Here is a 13,568-nt window from a genome sequence, read left to right as displayed (position 1 = left end):
CTCTTAAGAAGGTTTTTGTATTTACGCGTAGTTAGTTTATTGGGGTGGGTCAGTGCATGTGTAGAGCACAGGCGGAGGCCATCAGAGGGTGTCAGATCCCCTGGGGCTGGAGTCATAGGTGGCAAGGACCAGAGTTTTAAGACCCAAACTTACTCGAGTCCTCTGCAAAGAGCAGTAGATGCTCTTGACTGCTGAGCCATCTCTCCAGTCTTTGCATAATAAATCTAATGTATAGCTTCCATTAACATACATTGTGTTTCTGAGGCAGACACTGGCCTGAGACCACTTGTTCCCCAGACATCCCAATAAGCAAACATCTTCTCTGTCTCTGCTTTACAGTGAGGGCAGAGCTTTACAGAGAGACTCATAGAGAGATTAAGTCACGTAAGTCCCAGGGCTGGTGAGGGAAGACCTGGGCTGGAACAATTCTCACTCTGAACTTTGTCTCTCAAGGGCTATGGGAGGCCAACCGTCTCAGCTGCAGGAACCCTTCGCACCGGACAAAATGGATTTGCATCAATAAAACTGGGTTCTCCCCATGCAGCCTCCCGCCTCCCCCAGGCCATGCAGGAGTGCAACAAGGAGGCAGAGAGGGGTCCAGCATTTGTTGCTAGGTTACGAGGTGCCAGGCATACTGCATGGGAGGTGCGGTCATTCTCCCATGGGACAGGTGAAGGTACTGTGCACATTAGCTAGTGTTTCTATTGCTGTGATTAAAAACATCACAACCAGCCGGGCGTGGTGGCGCACGCCTTTAATCCCAGCACTCAGGAGGCAGAGACAGGCGGATTTCTGAGTTCGAGGCCAGCCTGGTCTACAGAGTGAGTTCCAGGACAGCCAGGGCTACACAGAGAAACCCTGTCTCGAAAAACCAAAAAAAAAAAAAAAAAAATCATAACCAAAAGCAACTTGGGAAAGAAATGGTTTATTTCAGATGACAGCTCTCAAGCCACACTCCATCACTGTGGGAAGTCAGTGCACGAACTCAAGGCAGGAACTGAAGCAGAGGCCATGATGGAATGCTGTTTATTGACAGTAATTTTTCTCTCCAGGACTCCCACATCTTGCTTCCCTATACAACACACACTCATCTGCCCAGTGCTGGTACCACCCGTAGTGGGCTGGGCCCTCCCAGACACCCCAATTATTAATCAAGAAAATGCCCTACAGATTTGCCTATAGTCCAATTTTATGGAGGCATTTTCTCAACTAAAATGCCTCCTTTCTAGATATGTCTAGGTATGTGTCAAGTTGACAAAAAAAAAAAAACAAACAAACAAACAAAAAAAAAACCAACCAGGACACTGAGCATGAGGGGACTTGCCCAGGAGCACAAGCCAGGGTACAGTAGAGGTAGGTGTGAACCTACTGTTCATGTCTAAGCCATGTGCTACTATGTAGAAACATGTTCCCTTAGATTCCAAGGACAAAGACACCCAAGGTAATGCTGGGTCTGTGAGAATAGCTGATTTATCTAAGCGAAGGGTCATGTTTATTTAAAACTTTAAAGATTTATTTACTCTGTACATGGGGGTGCGTATGCCACTGTGCACCTGTAGAGATCAGAAGATAGCTTACAGGAACTAACTCCTCTACCCCATGTGGGGCCCAGGGATCAAACTTGAGTCATCAGGTTTGGTGGCAAGCGCCTTTACATTGGACTCATCTCACGTACTAGCCTTTCACCCTTGTTATACATAGGGACTTGTTTTTGCCAGTGGTGACTGGTCAAAGCACGATAAATACTTGTCTCTGAACAGCCTGGCTCTCAATGAGACATCTCTGTATCACACTTCCTCTCCCCAAGGCTCAAGTATCATTGAGGAAGGGTGGGGGGACAGAAGTAAGAGGCAGAAGTTGGAGGAGAAATTGAGAGAAACAGTGTCCTCTGGTCACGACAGGACCACTACACTTATGAACTCAGAGCAGCTGTGGCTGCGTATACAATACTTGCATAAGAACAAACCGGTCAACAGTCCAGCATGGAGGGAGGTGGTCACAAGCCTCCCCTGAGCCTTTCCCAGTCGCTGGTGGCTTCTGGGGAAGGGAGCTGGGTTTTCTGTAAGGATGCCGCCCCACCTCACACCCCCCACCCCCCACCCTCGGTTAATTGACCACATTCCAGGAGAAACCTCACACACATTTACATATGGGCGGCACAAACTGGACTTGGTAAGTTCTAAAGCGAAGAGCAAGAAAATGCAAAGTCGGGAAGGCTCATGAAGGAATGAGCAAATGGACAGAGGTCGCTGGATGGACAGAGGTCGCATTAAAGTGAACTTAGTGTAATACTAAGAACCCAGGCTCTGGAGCAAGACCACCTTGGTTAAATCCCCTATCAAACCCTACTATGTGTTCTTAACATATGTATAATTGTCTATGGGCCTCTAGTGACTCATACAGCAAGGGGCAAGGAGGAAGTAGACGGATAACAGACAACCAGGGGTTTGCACATTCCACAACCTAAGTTACTTCATCTTCTATAGCCTCCAGTGACCACACGCTTGCTGGTGTTGATGACCACAATGTTTCCTCACCTCACCTTGCTCACGATGACCTCAAATGACAATCAGCTCCCTAGGAGAAGAGAGGGTATCCATCTCCTTGAATAAGTAGAGCTTCCAAGTACAGAAGGTGGCTGTACACAGTAGGGCTGCTCCAGAATCCTGGAGTCAGGAAGGCTGCAGAGTATAGATGGCTGGAAGCCACAGTGGAGGGGGAACCAGTTCTGTTCTCCTCAAGTTACTTACAGTTTCAATAAACCACCACTTCCACCCCGATCCACCCACAAAGCCACTGATGTATAAACTAACTCAATACTAACAGTCTTAGGGTTTTACTGCTGGGAACAGACACCATGACCAAGGCAGCTCTTATAAGGACAACATTTAATTAGGGCTGGCTTACAGGTTCAGAGGTTCAGTCCATTATCATCAAGGTGGGAACATGGCAGCATCCAGGCGGGCATGGTGCAGGAGGAGCTGAGAGTTCTACATCTTCATCTGAAGGCTGCTAGAAGACTAGCTTTTGGGCAGCTTAGAATGAGGGTCTTAAAGCCCATGCCCACAGTGACACATCCACCCCAATAAGGCCACACCCACTCCAACAAGGCTGCACCTCCTTATAGTGCCGCTCCCTGGGCCAAACATATTCAAACCATTATACCAACGATAAATAGAATGGATAGTATCATTCCCCAGTATCCCTGTTTAAGGAAAGAAAAAAAGACACCTGTTGCCTATGCTACCCTCTCTCCCTATGACTGAAAACTTGCCCAGTCGCTCTAGACCTCAGTTTCCACATGCGTGAAATGGACTTAACCGTATCAGCAACCAGTGGGACAGAGGAGGCAGGGAAGTATTGCAATACAGGAAAAGCACATCCAGAAGCCCACAGCATCCCGAGACGGAGGAGGACTGTGAAGCCAATGGACAGAACTGCTTTACCTGGCTTCATCCAGAGTTTAGAACAAATAAGAAAGGGACTTTTCAGGCTTTGAAAAACAAAACAAAACAAAACAAAACAAAACAATTGCTTTTACTGAAAGACCAAATGCCTCCAGGGAACTTACAGGAAAGAACATCTCCCCGAACTTTGGTCACCGTCATCTCTGGTGAGTCACACTCCTTCCCCGTACCCCCGTGTTGGCTCCTCTTTGAGAAGGACCTCAAACTCAACCTGGTGCTTTCTTCTCCGCTGGCTGAGGCTCAAGTGATCTAGACTTGAACTCACCCGTGATCAAAACACTTACTACCTGAGACATCCAACAGGATCCCCTGCCCCTGCCCCCACACCCACACCCACACACTTCTGCCCTGCCTCCCAATTCCTCACACCTGGTGCAGCAGAGAGATGATCCTAACCTAGGCAATTCTGTCTCTTGACACTTCACCTACCTGCACAGGTCACCGGCATGAGCTAGAGCTCACTCTCTGCAAATGGGAGGGTTGTCAATTCATTCTCCTCGTGCTTATATGCACGCACAAACAGGAGTTGGCATGCCCACACCCCACAAGTGTCTTTTTATTCAGAGAGGAGCAATATGAGATGCTGAACTATTCCTTAGGGTTCAACTAAATTGTTAATTAACATTTACACTCGGTGATCCCAGCTAACTTGAGACGATGCTACTACGGAGGGGGTAGGGGTGGGGACTATCCTGACACAATCATTACCTGTGTCACAGTGACCCCAGGATCACTGTCTCATTATGAACAATGATGATGGAAATGCTGAGCACCCTGTGAACCACTAGCAAAGTGTTCAATCCCATCTCTGTCGCAGAGGTCGAAGCTCAGAGAAGATGGGTGACTTCTTTGTACCACACATACAGAAGGTGGTTGTCAATCAAGATTTGAACTCAAAGTCACGGGACTCATCAGCTCAACTCCCTAGCTGTCTAGCCACACGCAATCTATAGGAAGCTACCAGACAAGCACCCGCTCTGTGGATAGTCAGGATAATAAGCAGGGAGAGGCATGAGAACAGGATACCACTTCACGGATATGGTTCACTGGATGGTCATTGTGAACAGAGACACACCTCATCCAGCAGGAAACCATGCAGCACAGAGTGCCAGGGGATGTGTGAGGGGGAATGAGGAAAGTCTGTGAGGAGGAAGGGAAGGGGGCTGGGACAAAGGCAGAGAGGCAGAGCTGCCTGGGATGAACATCTGAGGAGCTAGGCAGGCCTTAAGGATGCTGAGAGAATTTAGAACCATGCCCCACCCACCAGGGCCACACCCACGAGGGGGGGCACGCTCACCAGAGGCCACGCCCCCTGCATCCCAGGGCCAACCATCAGGCAAACACATTAGGTGATGCCCAGTATGTACTCAGCCAGCCATTGATGTACATGCTCCCAACATATTAACCCACTGCATCCTCGAAATGTCCCGGTGAGGTTATTTTATCTTCTCTTTTCTAGAGGACAAAATGAGGCCCCTGGAGGTTAAGGACCTTGGCACAGGCCCTCACCTCTGATAAGCATCAGAGCTCAAAATGGCCCAGGGCTTCAGGCCCCTGTCTTTTCAATGACTGCCTTATATAGGCCCTTCATAGTGCGTAATGGGGCCAACCTGGGCATCTGCACCCTTAGAGCCTTTCTCCCCACGCATGTGGAGGTTACCCACCCACCTATGGCACATTTACATGGTGGGACTACTCTCACAATCGCCCACACTCCTGGGTTTCCCTGGCATGCCTTGTAACCCCCACCCCCGACCATAATTCTCAATCACTTGCCCCTCCCTTCAACCTCATCCCCGCTGCCCCCCTCCTCCCCAGGGAAAGCAGAAGAGAAAACCACACTATCTGTGGGACCCTGGATCTTCTACCAAAGACTTTTCCGGGCTCTTGAATGCATTGCTTCTCAGCACACAGGATTGGGAACTCCGGATTGCCAGCACAGGCACTGGCCTTGGAGAACAAACAGGGGAAAAAGAATAAAGGGTCATGCCCCGCCCCGATCCCCGCCCCCGCCAATGGACATCACGGGAGTAGCCATTCCTGGACACAAATATAACTCATTCCCTTGACCCCCATCTTTCTCTCTTTTACGTTTCTGTATTTTTAGTTCCCACTTAAATATGTTAGAGACTTTTATGACACTTTTAAAGGAAATGTTTTTAAGGGTCTCCTTCCCTGGCTCCCTAATCCCCACATCCTCCCCCTCCTGCTGCTCAGTTACTCCCTTGGAGCCCCACCCCCTGGCTCTTTTCCTATGCTTATCCCCACACTTCCTCATCACCTCTCTCTGTCTGCTTCCTAGATACTTTGGCTTTTCCTAAATGTCTAGAAAGGTGTTACCTACCCTACACCCACATGCACACGTTATAGATGAGAGTTTTCATAGGACAGAAAATATGCTGGCTGTGTCTTTTATATCGTTTTATTTTATTTATTTATTTATTTTTTTTTTTTTTTAGTTACAAAGTCCCCTTGGAGCAATATTACTCTTTCCAAATTCATCCCTTTCCCAGGAAAGTTCTTTGATCTTCTTAGTAGCAGCTGCGTACTAGTCCATTACATACGCATACCAGACTTTCATTACCTACTCATCTACTGATGCACATCTAGGCTGGCTCCACTCCCTAGCTCTTAGGAACACAGCAGTAGTAACACACATGTGTAAGTGTCACCATGGTCAGATGTGGAGTCCTCGGGAGAATGCTTAGGCAAGGCACAGGTGGGTCACACCGTTCTACTTTCCTCTCTCTCTCTCTCTCTTTCTCAGAAATCTACATTTCCATTCCTGGCAGCAGTGATTTAAGGGCTCCTCTTTCCAGACATGGACCCCTCTTTTTGAATCCTGTCAATATCCTTGGGGTACAAATGGGACTGGAAGAAAGAAAGACATGCCAGAGAGGAGTTCTGGGAGCAACTGCCTGCTTCGGTGTGTCAGGTGTCCCAGTCAAAGGCAGGAAGAGTGTGTTCTGCCCAGCAACACCACCCTGGGGAGACAGTTGCCAGATGAAGACACTTGACTCAGACTCCAGTAAATAGAATGTTCTTCCAAGTGACCTCTGACCTGGAGATTCCCTGGCAACCAGATGATAAAGATCAAGACAGGTCTCCAGGATCCTCTGATGGGAACCCCATCCCTACAGAAGCCTGATTCTCATCTGGAACTCACAGAGTCATAGAAATGAGTACAAAATGAGCAAGGCCACTACCCAAAACTTTGTAGATAGTCATACTAATGAGACATGCTACTATATGCTTTCAGAGAGCAGAGGTGGTGTGATGGTCTGTATATGCTCCGCCCAGGGAATGGCATTATTAGGAGGTGTGGCCTTGTTGGAGTGGGTGTGGCCTTGTTAGAGTAGGTGGGGCCTTGTTGGAGTGTGTCACTGAGGACATGGGCTTTAAGATCCTCACCCTAGCTGTCTGAAATCCAGTATCTTCTAGCAGCCTTTAGATGAAGATGTAGAACTCTCAGTTCCTCCTGCACCATGCCTGCCTGGATGCTGCCATGTCCCCACCTTGATGATAATGGACTGAACCTCTGAACCTGTAAGCCAGCCCTAATTAAATGTTGGCCTTATAAGGTTTGCCTTGGTCATAGTGTCTGTTCACAGAAGTAAAACTTGAACTAAGACAAGTGGTATTTTCCATTTCTGTAGCAAATAAGACATCTCTATGCAAAAGGGACAGATGATCAAATAAAATCAACAGAGACAGAGAGTGACATGTAAGGAGCCCATGATCGAAAAACCAGAGAAGGAAGATAATCCCATGGGAACCAGGAGGGGAACCAGGAAACCAAAGGAGGGCGTCAGCCGCTGCCTCACCTGCTCCCCAGGACGGCAGGGGAATGGCCACTGATTTTAAAGGAAATATCAATGTAAACGAGACTAGACATGAGAAGATGTTACAGAGATCCAGCCAACGTTATTGAAGGGAATGGGACAGAAATGCTAAGACATAGGAAAAAGAGGGAAAAACCCAAAACTCTCATGTTCTAAGTCTGCAAGTCCTGAATAGCATTCAGTGATAGTGGTGGGAGGGGCAGGGGAAGAAGATATTAAAACACAATATATGAAGAAAGGAATGTTGGGCTGGCCAGATGGCTCCTTAGATACATACAGCATTTGTGGGGCAAACTCAAGAATGTGGCTTTGGCTCCTTAGAACCCATATAAAGCCAGGTTCCAGGTGTGGTGGAACCCCAGTTCCATGAGGTAAAGCGAGAGGCAGAGGAATCCCAGGGCTCACTGCATGACCTGTGTAGCCAAAACTGAGAAACCCTGTCTCAAACAGTAAGGTGAAGAGTAATGGACAAAGACACTCAACAGTGACCGCTGGCAACTGCACCCATGTGGCTCACATACTTACACACACACAAATGTGAATTTCTACTCAAGGAGGGAGCATAAGAAGGTGTCCTCATGTGCTTGCTGCTGCTGCTGTGATAAGCACCATGACCAAAATCAACGTTGAGGATGAAAGGCCTTCCTTCATCTTCCAGCTCCCAGGTCGCAACCCGCTGTAAAAGCACTGGGCTTTTCCACGCCCTCCTTTGCCTTGAAATAATGTCAGGCACCGAGACCTGATATATTTATTAATGAGCCTCTTGCACCATAGCTGGGCAGGCTTCTCACCTGTTCTAACCCTACTATGGTGGCCTGGCCTGCTTCCTACCCATGTGGCACTTTACCTACACCACATTAGTCTCATCCTGCCTGCTCCTGCTCCATCTGTCTCCTCGTGGCAACTATCTCATTCACCTCATGGGGAGTCCCTCGCTCTCTGGTCCCCACTAGGAGGAAGTCCTGCCTCCTCTCCTGCCCGGCTATTGGCTGATCAGCTCTTTATTAACCAATCAGAAGTAATGGGAAAAAAACAAACAAACATGTTTTTATAGGACATTGAGACAGGAAATGCTTGATAATGTCAACACCTGGACTGTAACCAGATCTCAGGGCACAGCAACCAGTATCAGCATACACAGTGCACACAAGCAACCCCCAACAACCACTGAGGGAAGTCGGGGCCCTGAACCTGGAGGCAGGAATTGAAAGTCATAGGGGAACTCTGCTTACTGGATTGCTAACCCCACCCCCACCCCCTCCACTGTACCCTCCACCTCATCCCAGTCCTGTGGCTTACTCTGCCTGCTTTCTTATACCCAGGGCCACTTGCCCAAGGATGACACTTCTCATATTGGGTCAGACCCATCAGATCATTAATCAGGAAAATGCCCCCATAGACATTCCTATGGGCAAGCTGCTGTAGATAATTCCTCAACTTGGGGCTCCCTCTTCCCACATGACTCTAGTTTTTGTTAAGTGGATGGACAACTCAACAGCACAGGAGATGTACACACATATATGTGGACTGAGGAAAAAAAGAGTAGGATTAAGAGAGAATCTAGGGTTTATAGACTGAGACGTCCAGAGGATGAGTAAAGCAAAAGCAAATGTGAAGTGCTCAGCCAACAAAGCGCAGGTACAGAACAAGCGTCACATGCTAGTTTAAACGCCTTTCACATACCAATTACAAAAAACACTCTATTACAGGCTCTGGCCACGGCTCCCTCAGTAAAATGCAGACACAAAGATCTAAAGCCTGGGACAGTGGCATGCTCCTGTGCTCCCGAGAACCCAGAGAGGTGCTCCCATGCTCCTGGATAAGGAGCAAGAGGAGGACCCCTGGGGCTCAGTGGCCAGCCTTGCCAAATCACCATGTTCCTGTCTCAGAAAATAGTGTAATAGACAGGGACACATCCAACAGTGATGTCTAGCTGACATATGCACACACACACACCCATGTGTACATGCATGTATAGAGACACATGGGCACATACACACACGTATCCATGTAAACCATGCATATACACTCAACTATATACTCGTACACACACAAATACACACCTGAACACACACTTGCACATACGTATATACACACGCACAGGGAAAGTAGTTTCACATGGAAAAGAGTGAAGGGTGGGTGTCTAACTTTTGTAACCTGGAGAATATACTCCCACCTGCCCCATGCTGGGGGTATAGCTCAGAGGAAGAGTCCTTGTCTAGCTTCTTCAAGGCCCTGGGGGTCCATCTAAGAAGGATGTTTACATATATCGTGAAAAAGACAAAGGCCTTTGCCTTCAGGAAGAGCAGATTAACATTCACAAGATGACATGAACAGTCATGGCATTTTTTTTTTCTCTGGAGCAAACAGAAAACTGAGAAAGGAAATATTTTCAAAAGTGAATAAAACTGTATTATATCCACACAGAAGACACTTGGCGAAGGGCAGAAAACGGAGAAATGCGGCCGCTTGGAGAGCATGCACTGGCGAGGAGCGCGTACACAGGCGCTACGCTGTTTCCAAGAGATCACGTACCCAGCGACACTCAGGCCTGAGATCAAAGTCCCACCTAAGACAGAGTGGGGCGGGTAGCACAGCCACAGGCTGGAGAGAGTGATGAGAGCCACCAGCAGAGTTTCTGAGAGGCAGAAACATCCTCCCACTTAACCACAGTTGTGAAACAGACACCTGTCAAAAGTCACCCCAACACTTAAAATGGGCAAGTTCTCTGAAGGTAAGGACCCGCAGATGTTAGAAGAGAAAATGAGCATTTTGAATCAAACGAGAAGGTAAAATGCAGTCCGAGAAGGTAAAATGCAGTCCCTGGTATAAAAGCCACTTGAAAAACAAAATAACATTTCATTAAGAAATGAAAGGAGAAAAAAAAAGGAAAGGGAAGGGAGGGGAGGGGAGGGGAGGGGAGGGGAGGGGAGGGGAGGGGAGGGGAGGGGAGGGGAAAGGAGGGGAGGGGAAAGGAGGGGAGGGGAAAGGAGGGGAGAAGGGAGGGGAAAGGGAGGGGGGAAGGGAAGGGAGGAAAGGAAGGGAGGAAAGGAAAGGAGGAAAGGAAAGGAAAGGAGGAAAGGAAAAGGGAAAGGAAAAGGGAAAGGAAAAAGGAAACGAAAAGGGAAACGAAAAAGGAAAGGAAAAAAAGGAAAAAGGAAAGGAAAAGGGAAAAAGGAAAGGAAAAAAGGAAAGGAAATACACACTGAAAATCAACCAAACCTGTGTGCAAACGCTTACAGTGGCGTTGTTTATAACTGCCCCGATCTCAAATTAATAGCAATCCTTCAGCAAGGAAGCAGATACATAGACTGAAGAGAATCTGCAGAACCAACTCCTGATCGGAATGGGAAAGCAAGTGACCAACTCTCGCACAGCAACCAGCCTGAATCTGAAATTCGTTCTACCCAACGGCAGGAGACAGACTCAGAGGCTACGGCTACTACATAGTTCCATTTGTATGACACACTGGAACAGCTAAAACCACAGAGATGGGCTGGTCTGTGGGTGTCAGAAGCCACTTCTGGGGGTGGGTATGATTGCACAAGGCTACATGGGGGATTTTTATGGGCTGCGGTTGCCTTACATGATGAGGCACGACCGTGTGACTCTACACAGGTGTCAAAGCCTACTGAACTATATATAGACCACCAAGTGACCTTCAATATATGTATTTTGGAAGGAAAAAAAAAACCCAACAGCTGGGGGTGAGCTGTGGAGAGAACTGAGTGAAATGCTTGTCCCACAAGTTCAAGGATCCCAGAGCCCACATAAAGCCATATACAGTGAGCTGGGGAGGTGGAGACAGGGGGGTCCCTGGGGCTTGCTGGCCTGCCAGTCTAGTCAAGATAGTCAGTCAGCTCTAGCGAGGTTCCGTGAGAGGTCCTGCTCAAAATAATAATAATAATAATAATAATAATAATAATAAGGAGGAGGAGCTTGATGGAGGAGGACACCCGACACTGAACTCTGCCTTCCATACACACAATGAGGCCAGAATGCTAGGGGGACCTAGGATGGAATGAGAGGTGTGACAGATGACTGAGTAGTGTCACAGAGATATGACACAGTCTGGATGAAGGGGCTGAGGAAAGGAGCTGCCCACATAACTTCAGGGGACAAAAAGCATTTTAACTAGATAAGGTACCGACAATGACCACACAGAATTCAGCACAAACTCCAGACTGTAGTATGGCTTCTCATACGGATAAAAAAAAGAAAAGAAAAAATAGACTCGGACACATGCATACATACATACATACGCATGCATATATATATATATATATATATATATACACAGATACATATATACACATATATTCACATATACATATGCATATATATGTGTATATATGTGCATTCATACACATATGTATACACATATTAGGCTTAAACAAATAACTGGAAAACTGTAGGCTCTGGAAGCCAGGTTCCCCACTGGTGATGAAGTTACAGATAAGATGACCCTTTGATAGGAATTAGAGTATGAACTCTTGTTTAGCGCGTGTGCACACACACACACACACACACACACCTATAACATAGAAATATGCTGCTCCCATGGGCCATGGGTCGGTGCACACACATAAAAGCGTCTCCTACACTACACTCTGAGAGTGGCTAGAAGCAGAGACACCCACAGCCATGAACCCACTTTCTTCATTTATGATTCTCCAACAGAAGGAACCAGGGTCCCCCAGAGAATCCTTATACAGATGTGCACCAAATGAACCTGGAGGGTCTTGCAATGCCCACAAAGGTGAGGGCATGGAAAATGAGTCAACAGAAGGAGCTGCACATGACCAGAGCTGGGACACTTACTTTCAAGGACAATATCTGCAGGTGGTGCATTAGGACCTAAAGCGTGACTACCCCTAGGCAGGCCAGCACGAGGGAGTTAAGTGATCAGTACCCGGCAGAGTGCGTTTGCTATGGCTCGACGCTGGTCTAGGAAAAGAAAGTTTCACTGGCACGCGCCCATGCCCTCTCCTATATGTTATACCTGTGGTCCTCACTGCAGGCATAGGAGCGGGCTTGTGACTGGAGACTGAACAGCATGCAAGCCAAAATCACTTACTATCCCATCATAGAAAGGTCTAGAATGTACAAGCACGGTGACACACACACACACACACACACCAGCGCGCAGGCACACAAACACACACTAGACTCTCACACCCTTACATATACACTCACACACACACACACACACACCCCATGCACACTCACACGTACACACTCTCACACCCTCACACACACAGTCTCACATGCCATGCACACTCACACAGACACCACACACTCACAAACCCAGTAACAGTTCTAAGATGTTCTTGAAAGAGGGGAAAGAGAAAATGCAAACTCACTGCTAACCTTAGCGGGGGAGTGGGGGGAAAGCCCCTGAGAACCAGGATGTGTGCAGATCTTCAAAGCAACATGTTTAACTCCTGTGGTGGTTTCACAGGGAGGGGTTGGCGCCCCATCATCGTTCAGGAAGAGGGACACAATCCCTCTCTCCCTGATGACAGGACCTGTACTGCAAAGCTGAAGAGTCCCAGGCAATGTTGGGAAACTAATCGGGTGGACCACAAGAATCTACACAGTGATCTCCGAAGCTCACATGAATGGGGGCGATCCCATAGTGCCTCTGGGTGAAAAGTCTTTCTGTATTAAGGCTGCCAGTTTGCGACAAATTGATCAATAAATATAATGCAATTACAGTCAGAATCCCAATGAGTCCATTTCTAGTGCGCTACAGAATGATGCTCGGGGAAACCACTGGGAGCCTTAAACAAAAATAGGCAAGGAGTCTTTAAAAAAGCATAGCGGGAAAGCATTTCCCCAATTACATAATTAAACATGATTGTAAAAAGCCACCAGCATCGCGAGTGTCACACCAGGGCAGGAAAAATAAATTAACTGAGAAAGCAAGCAAGCCTGGGAACATCCCTGAGAGTCTTGGGGGATGTAACTCATAGAAGCGGGACATCCAGGATTCACAATGGAGGAAAAGATGTATGCTTTGAACTCTAGGTGATTTCAACAAACATACCCAACTCTGTGTGTGTCTCTGTGTCCTCTCTGTCTCTCTCTGTGTCTCTGTCTCTGTGCTTCTTCCCCCTATCCCTGCCTATATCACACCACACACACACACACACACACACACACACACACACACACACACCTATCAAATGAAACACCATGTTCTTCATGGTGAATCATACCTTTTTGAACACCTACACCCTCATCTCTTCCCACCAGG

At 47.6% G+C, this 13,568-nt stretch overlaps 1 protein-coding gene across 1 annotated transcript in view; it reads right to left on the bottom strand.

Annotated features, from left to right (window-relative positions):
* The window catches only part of Cdyl2 (chromodomain Y like 2), a 170,343-nt gene that overhangs the window by 56,244 nt on the left and 100,531 nt on the right, over positions 1-13,568 (bottom strand). The gene's annotated exons all lie outside the window — the stretch shown is intronic.

This window comes from Mus caroli, unplaced genomic scaffold (assembly GCF_978045245.1).
Source record: "Mus caroli unplaced genomic scaffold, Mus_caroli_1 scaffold_10, whole genome shotgun sequence".
NCBI lineage: Eukaryota > Metazoa > Chordata > Mammalia > Rodentia > Muridae > Mus > Mus caroli.
Note: the sequence above shows the minus strand (reverse complement) of the source record. Positions and strands in the feature narration are given on the sequence as shown.